The 22,520-nt window shown below is 45.7% G+C and overlaps 2 protein-coding genes across 2 annotated transcripts in view; both read right to left on the reverse strand.

The window, feature by feature from the left end:
* The window catches only part of TRPC4 (transient receptor potential cation channel subfamily C member 4), a gene marked incomplete at both ends in the record, with an annotated part of 235,661 nt that overhangs the window by 204,001 nt on the left and 9,140 nt on the right, over window positions 1–22,520 (reverse strand). The window lies entirely within an intron of this gene.
* Window positions 10,092–22,520, reverse strand: part of LOC310635488 (uncharacterized protein) — a 310,115-nt gene continuing 297,686 nt past the window's right edge. The window contains exon 2 of the mRNA XM_083354481.1: window positions 10,092–10,619. The gene's annotated coding sequence lies outside the window, so the exon portion shown is untranslated. The remainder of the gene's footprint in view (window positions 10,620–22,520) is intronic.

Here is a 22,520-nt window from a genome sequence, read left to right on the forward strand (position 1 = left end):
ACCTTGCCCATGGCTGATGTGGCTTTCCCCCATTTTGTTTCAGAAGAAAAAAGATGGATTACGTCACCTGTGTATGGACCATAGAGGGTTAAATAGGGTGTGCATGGAAAACATTTACCCCTTGCCCCCAATGAAAGACATACTAACCTACTTAGCAAAAGGACAAGATTTTTGCTAAGTTGGACCTACGGAAGGTGTACTATCATGTGAGGATCAAAGAGGGGGACGAATGGAAAACTGCTTTTAACTGTCCATTGGGGTATTTCCAGTTTAAAGTCCTCTCTTCTGGCCTTCAGGGTGCTCCAGCTGTCTTCATGCAGCTAATTAATAAGGTACTGCATGAGCACCTAATACAAATGGGGGCTGGTGTACTTACACCAGAGGTCCCCAACCTTTTGAGCACTAGGGACTGGTTCTGTGGAGATTTTTCCATGAACTGGAGGGTGCATGGTTTTGTGTGCTGCCTGCACCCCACAAATGGGGCTTTGCTTATTTGTGCGGAGTGGTTGCTTGCATTCTGCAGCCTGGTACCAATCCATGACCCAGGGGTTGGGGACCCCTGACTTAGACAACATACTGATTTACACAAGAGAAAAGCTGAGCATTGGTGAGAGCAGTGCTCAAGAAACTAAAAGCTTCTCAGCTGTATACCAAGCTCTCCAAGTTCCACCAGAGTAAAATAGATTATTTAGGCTACCACATCTCACACGTAGGAGATGGACCCCCAAACGGTCCAGGAAGTACTAGACTGGGCTCCACTTAGCACCAGGAAGCAATTTATTTATTTATTTTATTTATTTTATTATATTTATATACCGCCCTTTCCCGAAGGACTCAGGGCGGTTTACAGGGTGATTAAAACAAAAAATACAAAAGTTAAAAACAATTTAAAAATTATATCCGTCCCTGAACAAATAAAACCCCAGTTAAAATTAAAATTAAAATTCTCAGCCTGGGCCAGAGAGCTCGAAGAGCCAGGTCTTCAGGTCCCGGCGAAATGAACGGAGGTTGGAGGCAGTCCTAAGCTCCACTGGCAGCTGGTTCCAAAGGGCAGGCACACCCACTGAGAAGGCCCTACCCCTGGCTGTTGTCCGCCGGCAATCTCTTACCGGTGGTACCCTGAGAAGACCCTCCCTGTGGGAGCGCACTGGACGAAGGGAGCTTGATGCCGGCAGCAGGTGTTCCCTCAGATATCCCGGACCCAAGCCATTTAGGGCTTTATAGGTCATCACCAGCACCTTGAATCTCACCCGGAGAGCAACTGGGAGCCAATGCAGCTCGCGGAGTAGAGGTGTTACATGGGAGTATCGGGAAACCCCCGTCACAACTCGCGCGGCCGCATTCTGCACCAGCTGAAGCCTCCGAGTGGTCCTCTAGGGCAGCCCCCTCTCTAGAGCATTGCAGTAGTCTAAACGGGAGGTCACGAGCGCGTGAGTGACTGTGCGTAGGGCATCTCGGTCCAGATAGGGTTGCAACTGGCACACCAGGCGAACCTGGCAAAAGCCCCCCTGGTCACGGCTCCTATATGGTCTTCAAAATTGAGTCGTGAATCCAGGAGGACGCCCAAGTTGCGAGCCCTATCAAAGGGGGGTAACAACTCACCCCCCATCGTTAGAGGTGGAATAGTCTGGTTAGCCCGAGATGCCGATATGCACAGCCACTCAGTCTTGGTGGGATTGAGACGAAGCCTGTTTCTCCCCATCCAGACCTGGACTGCCTCCAGGCAACGGGACATCACGGCGAGGGCATCGCTGGGTTGGTTTGGGGTGGAAAGAAAAAGTTGGGTATCATCAGCGTACTGATGATACCCCACCCCGAAACCACGAATGATCTCACCCAGCGGCTTCATATAGATGTTGAACAGGAGGGGCGAGAGAACCGACCCCTGAGGAACTCCACAAACGAGAGGCCTTGGGGCGGATCTCTGCCCTCCCATCAACACCGACTGTGAACGGCCCAGGAGATAGGAGGAGAACCACCGTAAAATGGTGCCTCCCACTCCCAACCCCAAGACGCCACAGTAGGATACCATGGTCGATGGTATCAAAAGCCGCTGAGAGATCTAATAGGACCAGGACAGAGGAACATCCCCTGTCCCGAGCCTGCCAGAGATCATTCACCAGCGCGACCAATGCCGTCTCCATGCTGTACCCGGGTCTGAAACCCGATTGGTACAGGTCCAGATAATCAGTTTCCTCCAGGAACAGAGGAAGCTGATGCGCCACCACACTCTCAACAACCTTCGCCAAAAAGCGAAGGTTGCAGACTGGACAATAGTTATTTAAAACAGCCGGGTCCAGGACAGGCTTTTTGAGGAGGGGTCTCACCACCTCCTCCTTCAAGGCGGCAGGAAAGACACCCTCCTTCAAAGAAGCAGTTAATACTGCCTGGAACCAGCCTCGTGTCTCCTCCCGGGCCGCATAAACCAGCCAGGAGGGGCACGGATCCAACAAACAGGTGGTGGTGCTCAGCCTCCCCATGATCCTGTCCACATCATCAGGGGAAACAGGATCAAACTCAGTCCAGATAACATGCTCAAGACCGTCCGATTCCTCCACGTCAGACTCTGCCCAGTCAGAGTCCAGACCGGCCCGGATCTGAGCGATTTTGTCTGCCAGATGATGACTAAACTCCTCGGCTCGTCCCTGTAAGGGATCCTCCCTCACCTCCTGGTTAAGGAGGGAGCGAGTCACCCTAAACAGGGCGGCTGGGCGATTATCTGCAGATGCGATGAGGGCAGCGAAGTAATTAGACTTCGCCGTCCTCATCGCCGCAAGATAAGACCTTATAAAGGTTCTTAACTGCAATCGGTCAGATTCGGATCGGCTGGACCTCCAACCGCTCTCTAGACCCCGTCTCTGACGCTTCATCTCCCAGAGCTCCGCAGAGAACCATGCAGCCCAACGGGATCTGCGCCAGGTCAGAGGTCGCAAGGGTACAACACGGTGAAGTGCCCCGGCAGCCACCCTTTCCCAGGCATCCACCAAGGCATCGACTGGGCTGTGGGTGAGGGTGATGGGTATAGACCCAAGCACCATCTGGAACCGTTCAGGGTCCATTAGGTGCCTGGGGCGGAACCACCTGGTCAGTTCCGCAGCCCAGCGGCGGGGGGTGACATAACGGAAGACCAGCCGCAGGAGATAGTGATCTGACCATGACAGGGGAACAATGGTTGGTGAATCCCCTCCCAGATCATCCAACCACTGTCCAGACAGGAAAACCAGGTTGAGAGTGTGACCCCCCACATGAGTCGGGCCCTGAATCACTTGGATCAGGGCCATGGCCATCATGGAAGCCATGAACTCCCGTGCTAACTCAGACGACCCTCTCAGTGAAGGCAAATTGAAGTCCCCCAGAACTATAAGCCTGGGGAACTCCACTGCCAACCCTGAGAGGGTGTCGAGCAGCTCGGGCAGGGCTGTTGCCACACAGCTGGGCACCAGGTATGTGAGCAACAAGCCCAACTGAGCCCGAGGGCCACATCTCAGGAGGAGGGACTCACTCCCGGCCATCTGGACAATGGTGGTCTCCCGCGGGCATAAAGTCTCCCGAACAACCACCGCCACCCCTCCACCCCTACCCTGAGCCCGTGGCTGGTGTAGCACACGGAAACCCTCCGAGCCCAACCAAGTCTCCGTGATGCACACCAGATCTGCACATTCCTCCTCGATCAAGTCCTGAATGAGGGGAGCCTTGTTAACGACGGATCTGGCGTTAAAATAAACCAGCCTAAGCTCAGGGGCCTGATCACCCTCATCCCCGGGCAAAAGGGTGCTAACCGGAGGGTCAGAGCGCGCCACCGCACGCAGACAGCGGGGGCGCGATCTCAGATGTTGATACGGCCCTCCGTGCAACCACCTGCTGCCATTCCCTATCGTCGTGGGGATTTGAAACCCCACCCCAACATTCACAGAACCAGCAACCACCTCCCGCAACCCCGTCTTGTCGGGACCCCTAACAGGCCCAGACTGAGCACTGGTTAATAATTCCCTCCCCACTCTACTATCCCTCCCCCTCCCTAACTTTTTAAAATAACCGGCTAAAAATGTATCAGGGGCCTCTTAACGTGTCTCAACACTAGGCCCCTGTCTAAGCCTAGCCACCTCTCAGAGTCCCAACAATTGGGCTCGTCATTAATGGGAGTGTGGAAACAGGTGGCTGATCGTGCCCAAGAGGGAGGAACCCCCCTAAGGGCATACAGATCAGCTCCAGAGTAACGGTAACAAACCATGGAACAATAACATGTCCACATAGGGCAAAGATTACAATTATTTACAATGGGTGAATCAATAAAATGATGGTATCCAGATGGAATAGTATTGAGTCTGGTGGGTGTGTCTCTCAATCCACTAGTCCAGCTCAGCTCTCACCTGAGATGGCGATCAGGAAGGTAGCCCCAGCTGTCCCCTCACTCCGGCTGAGGAGTCCAACCTGGGGTGGAGAGAGCAGAGAGTCCAGGGCCAAGCCTGCCCCAACTGGTCTCTCACACCAGTGGGGCGGTTGATGAACAATCCAAGACCGTCCTCCCACCATGGTCAGGTCCAGGCCCAAACCAGACTGTCAATGGGGAGGTCTTGATCCAGCCGAGCATTAAAGCGGCCATAATAGCTGCCTGCCAGCACAGGATTGCAAAGTTTCCTGGGCTTCGCAAATTTCTACCACCAATTTATCCCATCTTTTGCTCAGATTGCACTCCTCATCACTAATCTTTTAAAGACAAAACAAGAAGACAAGCTAAAGCCTAGTCAGCCTTTAGAATGTACTATAGGTTGTCAGGCAGAGTTCAAGAAACTTAAATGATTATTTTGCAGCCAAACCTGCCCTAAAACACCCAGATCCAAAAGCCCCATTTATCGTTCAGACAGATGCTAGTGATGTGGTGATAGTGGCTGTACTTTTCCAATGGTATGCGCTGGATGCTCTTAACATGGCAACATTTCCTTGAAGGGAGCAAGGAAGTGTGTACGAACTACAAAAACCTAGAGGCATTAAAAACCCTGTGGGGGCTATCGACCCAACCAGCTTGAGAATCTGAATAAATCTCCAGGTTCATTCTGTCTCTGAAAATCTTACTGTTTATTTGATATACTGCATGGTAACGTCAAAGCAAAACTAACTCTGAGGTTCCAACACCAATTCATACACTTAAATAATAATTTTCCCAGACAAACCCACAACATCTTACATAGTCCATATAAACAAGTTCACTTTGTTATGGCAACTGTATACTTCAAATCCACACCTGTTTTGGTGTCCTTGAAAAGTTTTCTGCTTCTCACGGTCTTCAACTGAATCATACAAGTTGTGTTTCTCATCTAATCCACTTCAAAGTAACACCCCCCTTAATCTAAAGGCACATTGAAACACAGAGGCACTGCCAAAGTTTCATCTTTTCTTTGATATGCTGGGCCCCCAAAAGAAGAATGGATCTGGAAAGGCATAAAACAAACCTAGAGACCTTGCTTAAAATTCCTATTATCTAATCTGTCAACGCTGCTAACATTCAATGTTGGTCATGTTCCTCCTGTCCATTTCCCTGTCCAGGCATGGAGTCTCCCAGCTGGTGCCCCTGGTCCTGTGTTTCCATAAGAGGCCCTGGCCTTTCCATGTTTGGTGGACTCACCACGGGGGGGGGGGGGGTTCAGGTGTTGTTGTGGCTCCCTGGTCACCAGTTTGCCCCCTGTCTTTAGTGACTTCTCTATGTTGATTTTCTGGGGCCCGCTTCCTCAGCTGATCTAAATGCCTCCTCATCTGACAGCCCCCTTCCCCCTCAATGAGGTATGACAATGGCCCTGTTTTATCAATCACCACCCCTTGCACCCAGAAATCTCCACTGGAGTAATTCCTTGTCCACACATTGTCCCCAATTGCTAGCCCTGACACGGTCCAGTGTTGCAGTCTTTCTGATGCCACCCGATCAGGGTGCAATCTGTCCAGTTTAGTTCTGAGGCGACGGCCCCAACGTAGTTCTGCCGGGCTTTTACCGGAGGTTGAGGACGGGGTGGTATGTTGGCTTAGCAGGAATTGTGCCAGTCTTTGGTGCCAGTCTCCGATGACAATTCGCTTCAGGGCGTCTTTTGTTGATCTTACCATTCGTTCAGCAAGGCTGTTAGTCTCCGGGTGGAAAGGGGCGGATGTGATGTGTCTAATCAAGTTGGCCTTGATGAAAGCCTGAAAATCAGCAGATTTACTGCTAAGCTTGTAAGCCGCCCTGAGTCTTCGGAGAAGGGCGGGATATAAATGGAATAAAAATAAATAAATAAAATAAAATAAATTGTGGGCCGTTGTCTGACACAATGACATCTGGCAAACCATGAGTTGCAAATAGCCCCCTCAGCACTTGTACAGTTTTTGCTGTGGTCATGCTAGACACTGGCACTACTTCCAACCATTTAGAATAACTGTCCACTACCACAAAAAAAAAGGTGACCTTGGAAAGGGCCTGCATAGTCAATGTGGATTCTTGACCATGGTACTTGTGTTGGTTCCCAATTGTGCACAGTGGAATGAGGTTGTTCGGGTCTGGTTTTTTGGCACTTATAACACCCTACGACTTGCACTTCTATGTCCTTGTCGAGGCCTGGCCACCACACATAGCTGCGAGCTAGGGCCTTCATCCTGACAATGCCAGGGTGTCCCTTGTGTAATGCCCCTAGAACTTTAGCCCTCAATTTGTCTGGGATTATGACCCTATTTCCCCATAACAAACACCCTTTATGTGATGATAATTCATTTCTTCTTGTATAATATGGTTAGAAATCCTTCCCTGGGCACTGTGCTAACCACCCTGAGGCCACCCATGTTGCTACCCTGCTTAGGATTTTGTCAGTTGCTGAACCACTTGCTATATCTTTAGCTTGCAGGGGGGAGTCAGGAAGTTCTTGAATGGCGATGACATTACAGGCTGGGGCTGAATCTGGCTCAAAAATTGACAATGGCAATCTGCTCAGTGCGTCTGCATGCCCCATGTCCTTACCAGGTTTATATTGTAAATCAAATGAATATGCAGACAGGAATACAGACCATCTTAAAACCCTTGGGGACAGGATTTGAGGTGTAATTTTATTGGTCGTGAATAACCCTAACAAGGGTTTATGATTGGTGAAGATAGTAAATTTCCTACCATACAGGTAGTCGTGAAACTTTTTGACTCCTGCTACTAGGGCAAAGGCCTCTCTATCAATCTGTGCATAGCTTGTGTAAGTGTCCTGGAGTAAAAAGCAATAGGCTTTTGCTCCCCTGTCTCTTCCAAGTGGCTAAGTACGGCGCCTACTCCATAGGGTGAGGCATCGCACGCTAGGCATAAGGGTTTTCCTTCAATGAAGTGTGTGACAGCTGAATTGTTAGAGATTAACTGTTTTAAGGCTTTAAAACTATTGTCGTGTCTGGTGGTCCAGTTCCAGGGGGCGTTATTATCAAGTAGCCTATGCAGAGGCTCAGCAATTGTTGCTTTATGGGGTAGAAAGGAATGGTAGAAGTTGATTAATCCTAGGAATGCTTGTAATTCTACCCTGTTCCTAGGGGTAGGTGCCATCTTAATAGCCCTTATTTTGGAGTCAGTGGGGTGGATGCCTTGAGCATCCACCCTGAACCCTAAAAATTCTGTAGAGGGAACTCCGATATGGCACTTGTCTTTCTGTAATTTTAAACCGGCCAATCGGAACCTGTGCAATACGGCTCTCAACCTGTCAGCTAGCTCAGACTCCGATTCTCCAGCTATCAGCACATCGTCAAAGTAAGGGCACACACCAGGGATGCCTTTGAGTGTTTTTTCCATTATCTCCTGGAATATTCCAGGAGCTACAGCGATTCCAAATTGCAAGCGATTCACTCGAAAGGCTCCCTTGTGTGTGACAATTGTTTGAATTTCAGCTGTTTCGCAGGTGACCGGAAGTTGCTGATACGCCTGCACCAAGTCGAGCTTGGCAAAGATGGCACCGGACTGTATTGCAGCGAGGACGTGTTTCACCGAGGGGACCGGGTAAGCATGCGGATTCAAGGCCCGGTTTACCGAGGCCTTATAATCCGCGCAAATTCTTATGTTACCGTTCGGTTTAGGGTGGGTAACAATAGGAGTTTCCCACTCCCCCCTTCTATGGGTTCTAGGATTCCCTGTCTCACTAGTTTATCTAGCTTGTTTTTGATTTTTTCTTTTAACACGAACGGGACCCTCCTAGCCTTAATTCGAATGGGCAAGATGTCTGGATTTAATCTTAATTTTATTGGGGGCCCGGTGTATATCGCTAGCCCCCCCGAACACGTCTGTAAATTCGTTACAGACGGAGTCTAGGGTGTTTGTTTGGATGGTGTTTATGCCCCCTAACCAAATGCCCAGGGCCTGGAACCAATCTAAGCCCACTAAATTAGTTTGTTTTCCCTCTGTAATTAAAACTTGTAATGGGCCCTGGAATTCTTTAAATTTGACTAATACAATTGCCTGCCCTTTTAATTTTATCGGGGAACGTTGGAAATCAGTTAGTCTAATTTTGGTTGGCTTTATGCAAACCCGCTGACCGCTCTTAAAACAAATTGCCGAATAGGTCTCTAACGAGATTAGAGACACAGGTGATCCAGAATCCACCTCCATTTGGCAAGGGATTCCTTCCACACTGATTATTTTAATTTTAGGTTTGAGCGGGGGGTGGATTGCTGTCTGGCATGCCACTTCCAAATTTTCTATGACTAAGGGTGCCCGGGTCTCAGGGGGCTTGAGGGGTTTTTTGATACCTGCTGGCAGTTCATCGATGTCATTTATGTTGTCGCGGTTCCTGGCTCGGCAGACGGTTTGAATGTGGCCGGTTTTATTGCAGGCATGGCATCTGGCACCGCGGAACTGGCAGGATGCTCTGGGATGGTTGCCTCCGCAGCTGGCACAATTTGCGTTGGTTCCCCTCGGGTTTCGGCTTTGGACTCTTGGGCTTTTGTTGGTTCCAGCTGGCTTCTTCTGTGACGGTGTGTAGTCCCGTCAGGTTTTGAACTTCTCCAGTCTCTGGAGAATGGCATCGATTTGTGCTTCGTTGGCCGGTTCCCCTTCTTCATCGTCCGTGGCATTCTCCTGATGCATGGAGCCACTCAAATTGTCACCGTGTTTGATACTTCCGGGGCTGAGGTCACAGCAGACAAGCGGGTCCTGGAATATCTCTTCGGATCGCAGCTTGTTTTCCCGATACTGTGCGGCTCTACATAGCCATCGCCAGCTGGGGATCAGCAGGCGAAGAAGAGAGGACGCTCGGCAATTGCAGGGAACTTGCAAAATCCCTGCTTAGCAGTGAGAAATCCTCCCGTGGTGCCGGTATTGAGAGAAGGCACCTGAAGAATGGCTGCCCTGGAGCTGTGACTCAGCAATTTAGAAGGAAGCTACTGACGTTCCAGGCAGAGTTAAGAGTGAATATCAAAAGAGAATGAGAATCCCCCCCCTCGTTTGTTGATCGTTTGAGAGGTGAGCAGCGTGAAGTATTATCCAGCCTTAATTGATTAAAGCGGCAGACAACAATACAGGCTTTTAACAATAGCCGCCTTAGAGAGACTCACAGGCTGATTTGAGGATTCCAGTTACTTCTTTGGTGTTCTTCTTCGATGGACAGACTCTTTCTTTAAATTTTGATAAGTGTTTTTTTTTCTCCTTTTGAAATATCTGGGATCTGGATGGTGACTTGTTAATTCATTAATGCATAACAGCCTAGAGACCCCCTTTTCTATTTGATCTGGCATCGGGTTTTTTTTTCTTTCTGCTTCTTTCTTGGAGGTTTAACATCGTAACATTTGTCAGCAGAGAAGAGAAGAAGAACTGAACTGAACTGAATTGGACTGCCACGCTCCCTTGAAAAATAAGGAATTTAAATATACTGAACTGGGTTACATCCCCCTATTTGAATATTGGCTTATTCATATTATTACTTATTTCCTTTCTTTTTTGCCATTGATAGGGCCTATTTACTATATTCTCTCTACATTTTCCTTTTTATGCCTTATATAATAACAACATATTTAACCCCTACTTTAATAAACTTAGAGAAGAAATTGGGTTATTAGGATAATATTGAGAGTACGAGGTGCTTGGGAAGGAGTCTTGGAAATTGAGTAAGTGTAGGCTACTTTGGAAGAGCACTAAAGAATAATAGAAATGGCGACCATAACAACTTTTGCCAAGAAGAAGACCATAGTGCCTGTGCCCACACAGTCCCCGTCAACTACACCCCTGACAGCTCGCAAATTTCCGGATGAGACAGTGACAGGGAATAAACTCTCTATACAGGGAGTTCAGGATATGTTTTTTTTTATTTAAAAAGTTTTACAATACATTTTGACTTTAATCCCCCCCTCCCCCACCCCTATCTAACCCTCCCCATCCCTCTCCCCCATTCCCTCTTCCCCCCCGACTTCCCAGAGCTAAATACAGGGTATAAAATCGTAAAACAAACATAAGCACCCCTATGTTATCAACAATAAACTATTAATTCTATCTCCCTCTAGCTCATATAAAATGAATACAAACAATATTAATATTACAAATGAAATAAAAAAGAAAAAGAGGAAAACAGAAAAAGAGCTTTGCTCAAAATAGAATTTCTTAATCCCAATCCTTATTCATATTAATTTAAAAAAAAAATGAAAAAAATCTTTCACCTACTATTTACATTCTCCCACCTTTCTCTAATTTCTAAACAAATTCTCAGTTACGCGCCAAAAGCGCCTATCTCTGTTAACCTTAATAATCTCCAACCAAACTAAACTATGATCAAAAATAGTTCTTGCATGTATCACGCCAAATGTCTCGCAGTTCCAGATCATCCTTGAGTTCAAATAAAAAGAATAAAAAAAGGTTTAGGCAGTCTCTAAGACAACTTGTTGTTAATTAGGAGCTTGCGTACCCATTCTTAGTTCAACACATACTTTTAGTCTATAACCCTAATATACTTTTCTAGCAAGCAAATAACATCAATCTTAAATTGTGTTAAATATTAAAAAAACTTTCTTTCTCCTCTATGGTAATTTTAATCCATTGACATTCTAATTTAAAGATTTAATCACCAATCTTGACGCTCCAAAGCTTTTGGAGCACGTCTGACATGACCCCCATAACTTCTTTGGACCGCACCCCTCCCACAGCTTCACTGTAAGTACGCTTTGGAGATTCCATAACTTTCTGCTGGTCTTGCTCTTGCTCTCGTCTCGCACTTCTTAGGGTGGCACGCGTCATCCTCTGGCCTCCTGCAACAACCGATGAGACTGTAACTTGATCCCCTCCAACACCATTGTCCTCTGTCTGTCTATCTGCAACATCTTGAAGCTTTCCCTCGCCGTATCCCTTTGCAGCTTCCAAAAATGATAGGGGGGTTGCTTTTAACACATTGCTATAAAAATCACGTGCCTGGGCCACAGTAACCAGACAATGTCTTTTACCTTCGTGCGTCACCACCAGTCCAACTAGACTCTCCCATCTAAACTTAATATCACATTTCTTAAGTTCCTGTACTAAAAATGCAAAATCTTTCTTTCTCCTTAAAATCTTCGGAGGAATCTCTTTTAAAACCAAGACTTCTTGCTCAGCCACTACCAATTTAGTATCATAAGCAGCTTGAATGACTTCATCTCTAATTACTCTCTTTGTAAAATAGACCACCACATCTCTGGGTAACTTCCTCTGTCTTGCAATCCATGAATTTACACGAAAAATTTTGTCCATATTTCCCTCAATTTCAGATGCTGGCTGGCCCAATACCCCTTCCAGAGCCTCAGAAATCAGCTGCTTTAAATCTTCTTTACAATTCTCCTTTAAACCCCTGATTCTAATAGCATACTGCATCTGATGATACTGAACAAGGCTCAATTCTCCGTCCATTTTATCCCTTATATTTTCATTTTCTAATACCTTTGCTTCTAATATAGAATTCTTTTGACTGAGATCCTCCACTTTTACATCCAACTGTTGCACACATTCAGCTACAGATTCAATCATAGACAACATGTCCACCCTCATTGCTCTAAACTTCTCTTCCATCTTCTTCTCCAATTTCTCCATTTTCTCCTCCATTTTCTCCTCCAGCTTTTTCAACTTTTCATCCATCATGTCAGATATCAATTGTGAATGCTTTCCAAGAGCATCTTGTAAATCCTTAAGCGTCAATGCCGGAAGAGGTGCAGGAGGAAGCAAAGCTTGCAATGAGGTCTGTTGCACCAGGGAAGACCCCGCACTCCGAAGAACTTTAGAAGTTTTAGCCGCCATCTTCCCCCACTTTCACTTATTGCGCACTTTCACTTTAAAGCTATAAAATCCATTGAGCTAGAGAGTAAAGATAAGAGTCCACATCACCTTGACCTCCTGTACCGCTCTGCCTGCATCTGGATAATCAAAAGTATTTCCTTTTGGCAGGGGTGGTTGCTAACGCCTGGCTCTGCTCCAAAAATCCCAGAGCAGGGGCGCTGCGCAGCTCAGAGCAACCCAGGCTTCGGGGGGGCTCAATCCTTCAGCCGCCCAAGCTCTCAGCTCAGGCAGCCCCGGAGAGCTCAACCCCTACCTGGGGCCTCACCCCCTCCTCTTCTCCCGAGGAGGGGGCTTCAAATCCATCTAAACAGCTGATCGGCGCTGTTTACGATGGAAAAACACAGCTGCGGAGCGGACAGCCTGAAAACGGCTGTCTTCGGCTTCGCGTCGCCACCGGAAGTCCAGGGAGTTCAGGATATGTTTAAGTCACTTCAAGACTTAATGTTGAAAAATCAGGAGACTACAGCTATAGGATTTGAGGAGTTAAAGAGGGAAATGAAGGCTGAGATGGGTAAACAGATGGAAGGCTTAAAGGGAGAAATAAGGAGTATACATACGAAGCTTCAGGAAATGCAGACAATGGTAGTGAGTCAAGAGGAACGGATCCAGGTGGTAGAAACGAGAATGGACAAGACAGATGTAAAAGTGGAAAGTATGGAACACCGGCTGGTGATAGCTAATAAACGCCTGGAGGATGAAATAATTGCCCTTGAATTAGATAAATCTGCCTTCTTCCTACGTTTACAAAACATTGAAGAGGACCGAGAGGAGCATTTGGAAACTATTGTGACAGAGATTTTGGCTGGAGTGCTTGAGGTGAACCCACAAGAGATGTTGAGGGATATAGATGACGTATTTTGGGTTTACACTAGTTATGCACGTCGAAACAAACTCCCGAGAGATACATGTCCGACTGAATAAAATATCAGTGCAGGAGCAGGTCCTAAGGAAAGCAAGAGAGAAGACTATATCCTTTAAAGGAAGATCAGTAATTATTCTTAAGCAGCTACCAAGAAGAGTGAGAGATCAGAGGAAAAAATATGATTTCCTAACAAGTCAGTTTAGGAAATTTGACATTCGCTACTGATGGCTGATTCCAGAAGGATTGGCTTTTATGTGGCAGGACAAGAGATATTGTATTGATAACTTACAGGATGCCCATGTATTTTTTGAATCTCAGTTCAATCAGGAGAGTGAGGAGGAGTTAGAAGGCAAAAGCCAGGAAGAAGTTCAATTGGATTCCAAGGGGAGAAGCGGAGGATTAAAAGAAAAGAAGAGTATAGATAAGGAAGATGCTGGGGAATTGGGAGGCTCGGGCCCTCAAATGGAGACACGGTTAGCAAAAAAAATAAAGAATACAGCGAAGCAGTGACATTCAGGAAGAGGTTCGCCTTTTTTCTGTTAATATTAACGGTCTTAATGCTCCTACTAAGAGGGAAAAAACTTGGTCCAAACTTTGTAAATTAAAATATGATATAATTTGTATCCAGGAAGTCCATATCATTAAAAGTCAACAGAATGTACTAGCGTGTCCAAAATTGGGGGAAGTTTTTGTGTCCCTGGCAGAACAAAAGAAAAGGGGAGTAGTGATTTACGTCCGGCAAAATATTGAGGCCCACTGGGTGTATTCAGATACAGAAGGTAGAGTAGTGATGGTAGAACTTTGATTGGCTCAGAAGATCTTATTGGTAAATGTGTATGCACCAAATTGTAATCAGTGTGCCTTTTTTCAAGGTTTATATAAAGTAAGCAGGGTTAGAATATGAGCATATATGCATCGTAGGAGACTTCAATGCAATAGTAGATGTTGATAAAGACTATACCCCGGGGCAACGTTTACTTAAAGGGGTAAAAAGAACATTGCCTAAGGTGTGGGATCAAGTGAGGGAGGAATTAGGTATATGTGATATATGGCGAGATTTCCACAGGGAAGAGAGGCAATATACTTATTTCTCTCCCAGGCATCATACATGGACCCGAATTGATATGATATGGGCATCCCATGAATTGAAAGAGATGGTTAGGGAAATAGAGATTATGACTAATGACTGGGCAGATCACAGCCCGTTAGTTTTGGTTTGGAAAGGAGAAAAGAAGAGGTATAGATGGACAATGAGAACAGCTCTTTTAAAAGAAGAACAATTCAAAAACTTGTTGAACCAGGAAATGGGATACTTTTTTGAGGAGAACAGAAGGGAAGATACACCAATTCAAATTATATGGGACACTGCGAAAGCAGTGATTCGAGGGATAGCAATTAAGTATTTGGCATATAAGTGGAAGAAAGAGAGAGTTAAGAGATTGGAGTTGATGAGGCTGAGGAGGCTCTTCAGAAAGACCCATCCTCAGTAATAGCGAGGGAGAGAAAAGATATTACGCGACACGAGATTTCCCTCCTGGATCAACATGAATTAGCAGAGAAAATTCAAAGGAATAAACAATTTTTTTTTGAACATGCCAACAAGGCTGGAAAATGGTTGTCCTATAGGCTTAGGAAGCGAGCAATCGCGAGAAAAATAGAATGGTTACAGGATGGGATGGGAAATATGGTGGGATCAAATGATCAAAAGAAAAAGGTGATTCAGGAATTTTTTACTGCATTGTATAAGAAAGACCCAATTTTAGAAGAAAGGATTGGAAGTTACTTAGAAAGGGTGGATTTACAGGAGGTTCCTGAGAATGTAAAACAAATTTTGAATTCAGAGATCTCAGAAGGGGAAATAAAGGAGGCAATTAGGAAACAATCGAATGGGAAAACCCCGGGAATGGATGGACTCCCGGCGGAATTATATAAAGAAATGTTGGAAATGTTTAGTGGCCATTTAAAAGATTTATTTAATGAGGTTTTGAGTGAAGGGAAAATAGCCCAGTCATGGACAGAGGCTTATATATCTTTGATCCCAAAGGAAGATTCAGATCGTACCTTGGTTAAAAATTATAGACCCATTTCGCTATTGAATGCAGATTATAAAATTTTTTCCTCAATTCTGGCGGGCAGGCTTCAAGTTTTCTTAAGAGAATTTATACATCCAGATCAGAATGGTTTTCTTCCAAATCGGCAAATAAGAGATAATTTGAGAATAGTGATGAATACGTTGGAATATTATGAGATGCACCCTAGCAAACAGTTGGCAATGATGTTTCTTGATGCTCAGAAATCATTTGACATGGTTAGTTGGGAATTTTTAATATGTCAGATGATTAAAATGGGATTTGGACCAAATTTTGTAAGAGCTATACAAACAATTTACACTACGCAATCTGCCCGAGTATTATTCAATGGTGAAATGACTGGGAAAATTGATATACAAAAAGGTACGAGGCAGGGATGCCTCTACTGTTTATTTTGACTTTAGAACCACTATTGATTATAATTAGGCAAAATAATAATATTAAAGGATTAAAAATAAATGATCAGCAATATAAGCTTCAAGCTTTTGCTGATGACTTAGTTTTTATTTTGGAAGACCCATTGGAATCAGGCCCTAAATTATTGGAGGAAATTAGTGCCTTTGGAGAAGAAGCAGGTTTAAAGATTAATCGAGATAAAACTAAATTTTTGGTAAAGAATATTGGAACTGAATCCAAGGTACAATTACAAGAGGTGATGGGGATCCAAATAGTTAAAAAAGTTAAATATTTAGGTATTTGGCTATCTTCAAGGTGTCCATCTATAAAGGAATTAAATTATCAAAAATTGATGACTGAGATGGAGAAGAATTTAGACAGCTGGAAAAACATTCAACTCTCAATCCTAGGACGAATTGCAGTGATTAAGACCCATATTTTGCCAAAGTGGTTATACCTATTCCAAACTGCTCCTGCAAAACTAGATAAGAAATTTTTAAAAAAACTAGAACAGATAGTTGGTAGATTCATATGGAATAATCGAAAGCCGCGTATTAAAAGAAGAACGCTGCAGGAGCACAAAACAAGGGGAGGACTGGGGCTCCCACATTGGGAGCTGTATTACCATGCCTCTGCCTTGGCTTGGATTAGGGACTGGGTTGTGTTATCTAGAAGGAGGGTGTTAACTATTGAAGGATATAACTTAACGCAGGGATGGCATGCCTATCTCTGGCCAAGGAAGGATAGTCAATATAAAGTTTTCTCTAATCATTATATTAGGGATGTATTGATAAACTCTTGGCGTATGGTGAGAGGGTGGATCTATACAAAAATACCTGGCTGGTTTACTCCTTTGGAAGCTGTAACTTATTCAACGTTACACAATCCAGACAGAAACTATAGGTATAAAGATCTCATAGATCTGAGAGGCAATCTTAAATCCAGGGAGGAGTTACATTCTGGGGGTATAGAGTTGGATTGGTGGTCGTATTCTCAAATGAGCTCAAGGTTTAATAGGGATAAGCAGGAATTTGGAATCAACCCACAAGAATTAGACAAGATTTTATGGGGAAGTGATGCTAAATTTTTATCTAAGACCTATAATCTACTTTTGTTCCATGGGATGGAAGGGGGAACAATAAATGACGTAAGGATTGCCTGGGGGAGAAATATTGGTCGCACTATAGAATTAGAAGAGTGGGAACAAATTTGGAAGAAAAATATAAAATTAACGTTAGCAACGGCATTTAAAGAAAATATGTACAAAATGTTGTATAGATGGTACTTAGCTCCTGCACGAATTTCAAAAATGTTTCCCAATGCAAATGACAAATGTTGGAAATGTGATTCTGCCAGGGGCACTTTCTACCATCAATGGTGGACTTGTCCAAAGGTTAGGTGTTACTGAACCAATATAAAAAATTGGTTATTTCAAATAACAGGATATGATCTTCAATTGGACCCAGCTATTTTCCTCTTGGGGATGAAGCCACAAGAAGTACCAAAAAATGTTTGGTATCTAGTAATACATATTACAACAGCGGCACGTATGATTTATGCGCAATATTGGAAGACGATGGAAATCCCAATGGACTATCAAGTAATAGAGAAAGTATTACTATGCGCAGAGTCAGATCGAATGACATATATTCTCAAAGGGAAAAGTGAATCACTTTTCAATAAAAGTTGGGACTCCTGGTATTCATGGTTACAAAATAGAATATTTAATCTCAACGGGGGAAATACCAGATGATTGTGTATTATTACTTGAGGTATAGAATCTGGAGATATATACAATTATAGATTTCTAATATTTGGTAATTAAAGGTTACTTAGCCTGGGATGCACGAGAAAAAGAAATTAGGGGTAGTATTACACTCCCCGGTCCTGTCTAATGTTGTTGTTTTTTTGGTGTCTAGGATGTTTTGGTGTTTTTCTATTTGATGCACTTTTCAGTATGTTGTAATAATGTTCTTGGTTTTTTTTATTTAAAATTTGTTTAATAAAATTGTTAAAAAAAATTTAATAAAAAAAATTGTCACTGTGTTTGAACGCGTTCTTTTCGTTGATCGCCTCCTGAGCCATAATTTCATTGACGACTTCTGACAGGTTCAGGGTGGGTTTTGCGATTATCTTCTGCTGGAGGTGATTGTCGCTCAGACCGAAGACGATTCTGTCTCAAATCCGATCTTCGAGGTCAGGGAAACTGCACATTCGGGCGGCTTGCCGTACGGCAGCCACGAAGTCCATTGCTGATTCTCCTGGAAGCTGGTTCCTCTGGATGAATCTGAGTCGCCAATAGATTTTGGATTTTTTTGGCATGAAATGCTGGGTCAACTTGCCGACGAGGTCAGCGTAGGGTAGTGCCGAGACTGGATCTGGGATGCTTAACCCGACAGCCACGTCGTACACGGCTGGCCTGCTGATGCATAGCAGCGCTGCTGCTTTCGCCCAATCTTCCATGATTTTATTCACGAAGAGATACCCCTCGACTTGTCCCAGGTGGGACTCCCATTGCCCTGGGTGGCGGACATCAAATTCGCGTACTTGTCCAATTTGTGTCATTCTGGTCTGGTCTGGTCACTACTTGACGGGAAGGAATGTAATCAGGAGAGTTCACTCTTCCCTCCTTTCCCGTAGTCCGTGCTTCAGCTCTTGTGACTCAGCTAGTGCTTCAGCTCAAGCAGTATCCAACCCTCATCGCCACTGTTGTGTATTGTGGGTTGACCGTCAGACACAGATGACAGGACGCTGCATTAGAACTAAGGTTTATTGTGGTTGGAACGGGGAACTCTCCACAGCTCCGCTCTTTATATACAGTTGCTGGCTAGCTGCCGGCCAATCCACATACTTCAAGGATCCCGCCAAAAACGGCCGGACCAATAGCATACTGTTGCTAGGAGAGGCTCAGCTGATGCCCAGCTGGCTGTCACGTTTAACCATAATACTAACCATATAACTCTGAATATATAACAAAGCCGGCAATCCTCCCAGCTGGGAGCTGGAGCCAAACAACCAGGAGAGTGGATTAAGCCCAGCAGAGAATCCAGGAGCCTTGGAGCAGCCAGGCCAGCTGAGATTGAATACTCGGGTGAGTGGAAAATCCTGGCAGGAGTCCCCTGCCAAGCGCTCCAGATCCATAGAGACAGAGGATACCAGCCTGGGGCCTCTGCAGCAATGGGAGTTTGGGGAGCCCCCACAAGTGGAAGGCCAACAACCTCTGAGCTTGCCCCAGCTAATAGAAGCCTTGCAACAGCTGGGGATGGTGCAGAAGCCTGGAGATCAGGAGCTGGTGGCAGGACAACAGCAAGAGTGGCAGCAGCAGGACCCAGATGTGCAAGCCCTGAACGTACAGCAGGGCCAGAGGGGCCAGCAGCAAGGGGGGCCCTGGCAGCCATTAAATCAGCAACCAGTGTGGGGCCAGCAGCCACTGGAGACACAACAGCAGTGGGGGCCCTGGCAGCCGGTGAATCAACAACCAGGAGGGGGCCAGCACCAATGGGGCCCCAGCAGCCATTGAACCAACAACTAGGGTGGGGCCAGCAGCAATGGGGGCCCCAGCAAGCAATGATTAGCCCACCCTTCAGAACAACCTTCGATGGGGACCCAGAGAAACTGACTTTTTTCCTCAACCAAGTACGCTCTCAATTGAATCGCTGGGGTCACTCTTACCCGGACCCGGGTGCGATGGTCGATGTGATTGCATCCAACCTAGAGGGAGAAGCATCTGAATGACTGAACAATTTATATAACGAGCAGTCCCCTGAATTGGAGGCCCCCACCTTTTCCTCCTGGGGCTGAGGGAAAGGTTTGAGGACCCATCCATTGCCCTCAAAGCAGAAGAACCAATCCATAAGATAAAGCAAGCTGACCGGCCTGCCCTAGAGTATGTTCAGGAGTTTTGAAAGATGGCAGGAAGGATAGAGAGATGGCCTGAGCAATCAATGATTCATCTTTTTAGAGAAGGGTTAGACGACCACCTCTCTCAGTCATGTATCTATCGAGCTGTACCCGACCAGCTGCATGAATGGTACCAGGCAGCGGTGAAATTAGATGTCCAGCTCGCCCGCAATAAAAAGCCTCCCCCACCTGAAACTGCACCAAAACCAGGATCCAGATGGCTACCACCACCCCAAAAACCCCCAACATCTGCTACGGCCAAAAGACTTAGACCACCTACAGGTCCGCCAATCAAGTGCTTTCGATGTGGACAGCAGGGACATCGAGCAGCGAACTGCCCAGTTCCTTACCCGCAACAGCAGAGTAGACCTGATCCAACAACGAGGAAGAAACCCGCATAGCAGCCATTGAGAGAAAAGTCCAACTGGGCCACCCAGGAGCCCACTACCCAGGTTACATCCCCCACCCAGGAGGACACTGGCCCACCAACAGGGCCCACCCCTTTACCCGGTTTTGACAGCGACAATGAAGGGGACAATGACCTGATGGTGAGTCGACCCATCCTACTTTTTTTATTGCCTGCTAAACTCATAATCCCTAATTCAGGGGCACAAGTAGACCTGAAAGTGCTACTTGATACCGGCTGCTCCTGATGCATCATTAGCCTGTCATGTGCCTTGAGACTGGGCATATGGGTCAAGCCGCTCTCCAAACCTGTGACGTTCGAGCAAGCCGATGGCTCCTCAATGGGAGGGACTTTAGTCACGCAATTAACAATGCCCTTACGCCTGGACATAGGTGAGCACTGGGAGTTTATTCGCTTCCTAGTAGCTCCAAAGATGTCTGTGACTATGATCCTAGGACTAGCCTGGCTAGACAAATGGAAGCCACTTATCTGGTGGGAAAAAGGAATGAGAACTGTGAGACTACCCATAGGGCCCAATCTGATTCAACAGATGTTACAGGGGATTTTAGCCCACCCAATGAGCAAGCACACATAGCTGCCTTAGGGCCTCCTGGCAAGCCGCTCATCCCTGGCGAGTACCAAGACCTAACGGAGGTGTTAAGTGAGAAAGAATGCGATACCTTGCCTCCTCACAGTCCCAATGATTGTTCCATTGAACTGCTACCAGGGGCCAAACTCCCCTGACCAAGAATGTACATTATGTCCCCCCTTGAAATGGAGGAGATGCAGCGATATGTGGATACAAACCTAGCGAGGGGATTCATCAAATGGGCCAAGTCTACTGTGGGATCCCCTGTGTTGTTCAAAGAGAAAAAAGATGGGTCTTTACGTCTCTGCGTGGACTTGTTGTTGTTGTTGTTAGCTGCGAAGTTGTGTCTGACCCATCGTGACCCTATGGACAACATTCCTCCAGGCCTTCCTGTCCTCTACCATCTTCTGGAGTCCATTTAAGCTCACACCTACTGCTTCAGTGACTCCATCCAGCCACCTCATTCTCTGTCGTCCCCTTCTTCTACTTCCCTCAATCTTTCCCAGCATTAGGCTTTTCTCCAGTGAGTCCTTCCTTCTCATTAGGTGGCCAAAGTATTTGAGTTTTAGCTGGCCTTCTAAAGAGCAGTCAGGGTTGACCTCCTCTAGGACTGACCGGTTTGATCGCCTTGTAGTCCAAGGGACTTGCAGGAGTCTTCTCCAGCACCATAGTTCCAAGGCCTCAATTCTTTGGCGCTCAGCCTTTTTTATGGTCCAGCTTTAACTGCCATACATTGCAACTGGGAAGACCATAGCCTTGACTATACGCACTTTTGTTGACAGGGTGATGTCTCTGCTTTTTAGTGTGCTGTCTAGATTTGCCATGGCTTTCCTCCCGAGGAGCAAGCGTCTTTCAATTTCTTGGCTACAGTCCCCATCTGCAGTGATCTTGGAGCCCAGGAAAATAAAATCTGTCACTACCTCCATTTCCTCTCCCTCTATTTGCCAGGAATTGAGAGGGCCGGATGCCATGATCTTGGTTTTCTTAATGTTTAGTTTCAACCCAAGTTTTGCACTCTCCTTCTTCACTCACAACAAGAGACTCTTCAGTTCCTCTTCATTTTCTGCCATTAGAGTGGTATCATCTGCATATCTTAGGTTGTTGATATTTCTTCCAGCAATCTTAATTCCAACTTTTGATTCCTCTAACCCTGCCTTTCTCATGATGTGCTCTGCATATAAGTTAAATAGGCAGGGCGACAGTATACAGCCTTGCTGGACTCCTTTCCAAATTTTGAATTAATCAGTGGTTCCATGTCCAGTTCTCACTGTTGCTTCTTGGCCCACATATAGGTTTCTTAAGAGACAAATAAGATGGTATGCCCATCTCTTTAAGGACTTGCCACAGTTTGTTATGATCCACACAATCAAAGGCTTTAGCATAGTCAATGAAGCAGAAGTAGATGTTTTTCTGGAACTCCCTAACTTTCTCCATGATCCAGTGTATGTTGGCAATTTGATCTCTAGTTCTTCTGCCTCTTCGAAATCCTGCCTGTACTTCTGGTAGTTCTTGATCCACATACTGCTGGAGTCTAGCTTGTAGGATTTTAAGCATAACTTTACTAGCATGAGAAATGAGTGCAATGGTGCGATAGTTTGAACATTCTTTGGCACTGACTTTCTTTGGAATTGGAATGTAAACTGATCTTTTCCAATCCTGTGGCCACTCTTGAGTTTTCCAAATTTGCTGGCAAATTGAGTGTAGCACTTTTACTGCATCATCTTTTAAGATTTTGAATAGCTCAGCTGGAATACTGTCACCTCCACTAGCTTTGTTGCTCAGCTTTTCTAAGGCCCACTTCACTTCACATTCTAGGATTTCTGGCTCAAGGTCAGTGACCACCTCATTGTGATTATCAGGGACGTTAAGCTCATTCTTGTATAGTTCTTCTGTGTAATTTTGCCACCTCTTCTTAATCTCTTCTGCCTCTGTTAGGTCCCTGCCATTTTGGTCCTTTATCATGCTTTTTGCATGAAACGTTCCCTTCATCTCTCCAATTTTCTTGAAAAGAT

The sequence above is a fragment of the Vipera ursinii genome (assembly GCF_947247035.1).
Source record: "Vipera ursinii genome assembly, chromosome: 2".
NCBI lineage: Eukaryota > Metazoa > Chordata > Lepidosauria > Squamata > Viperidae > Vipera > Vipera ursinii.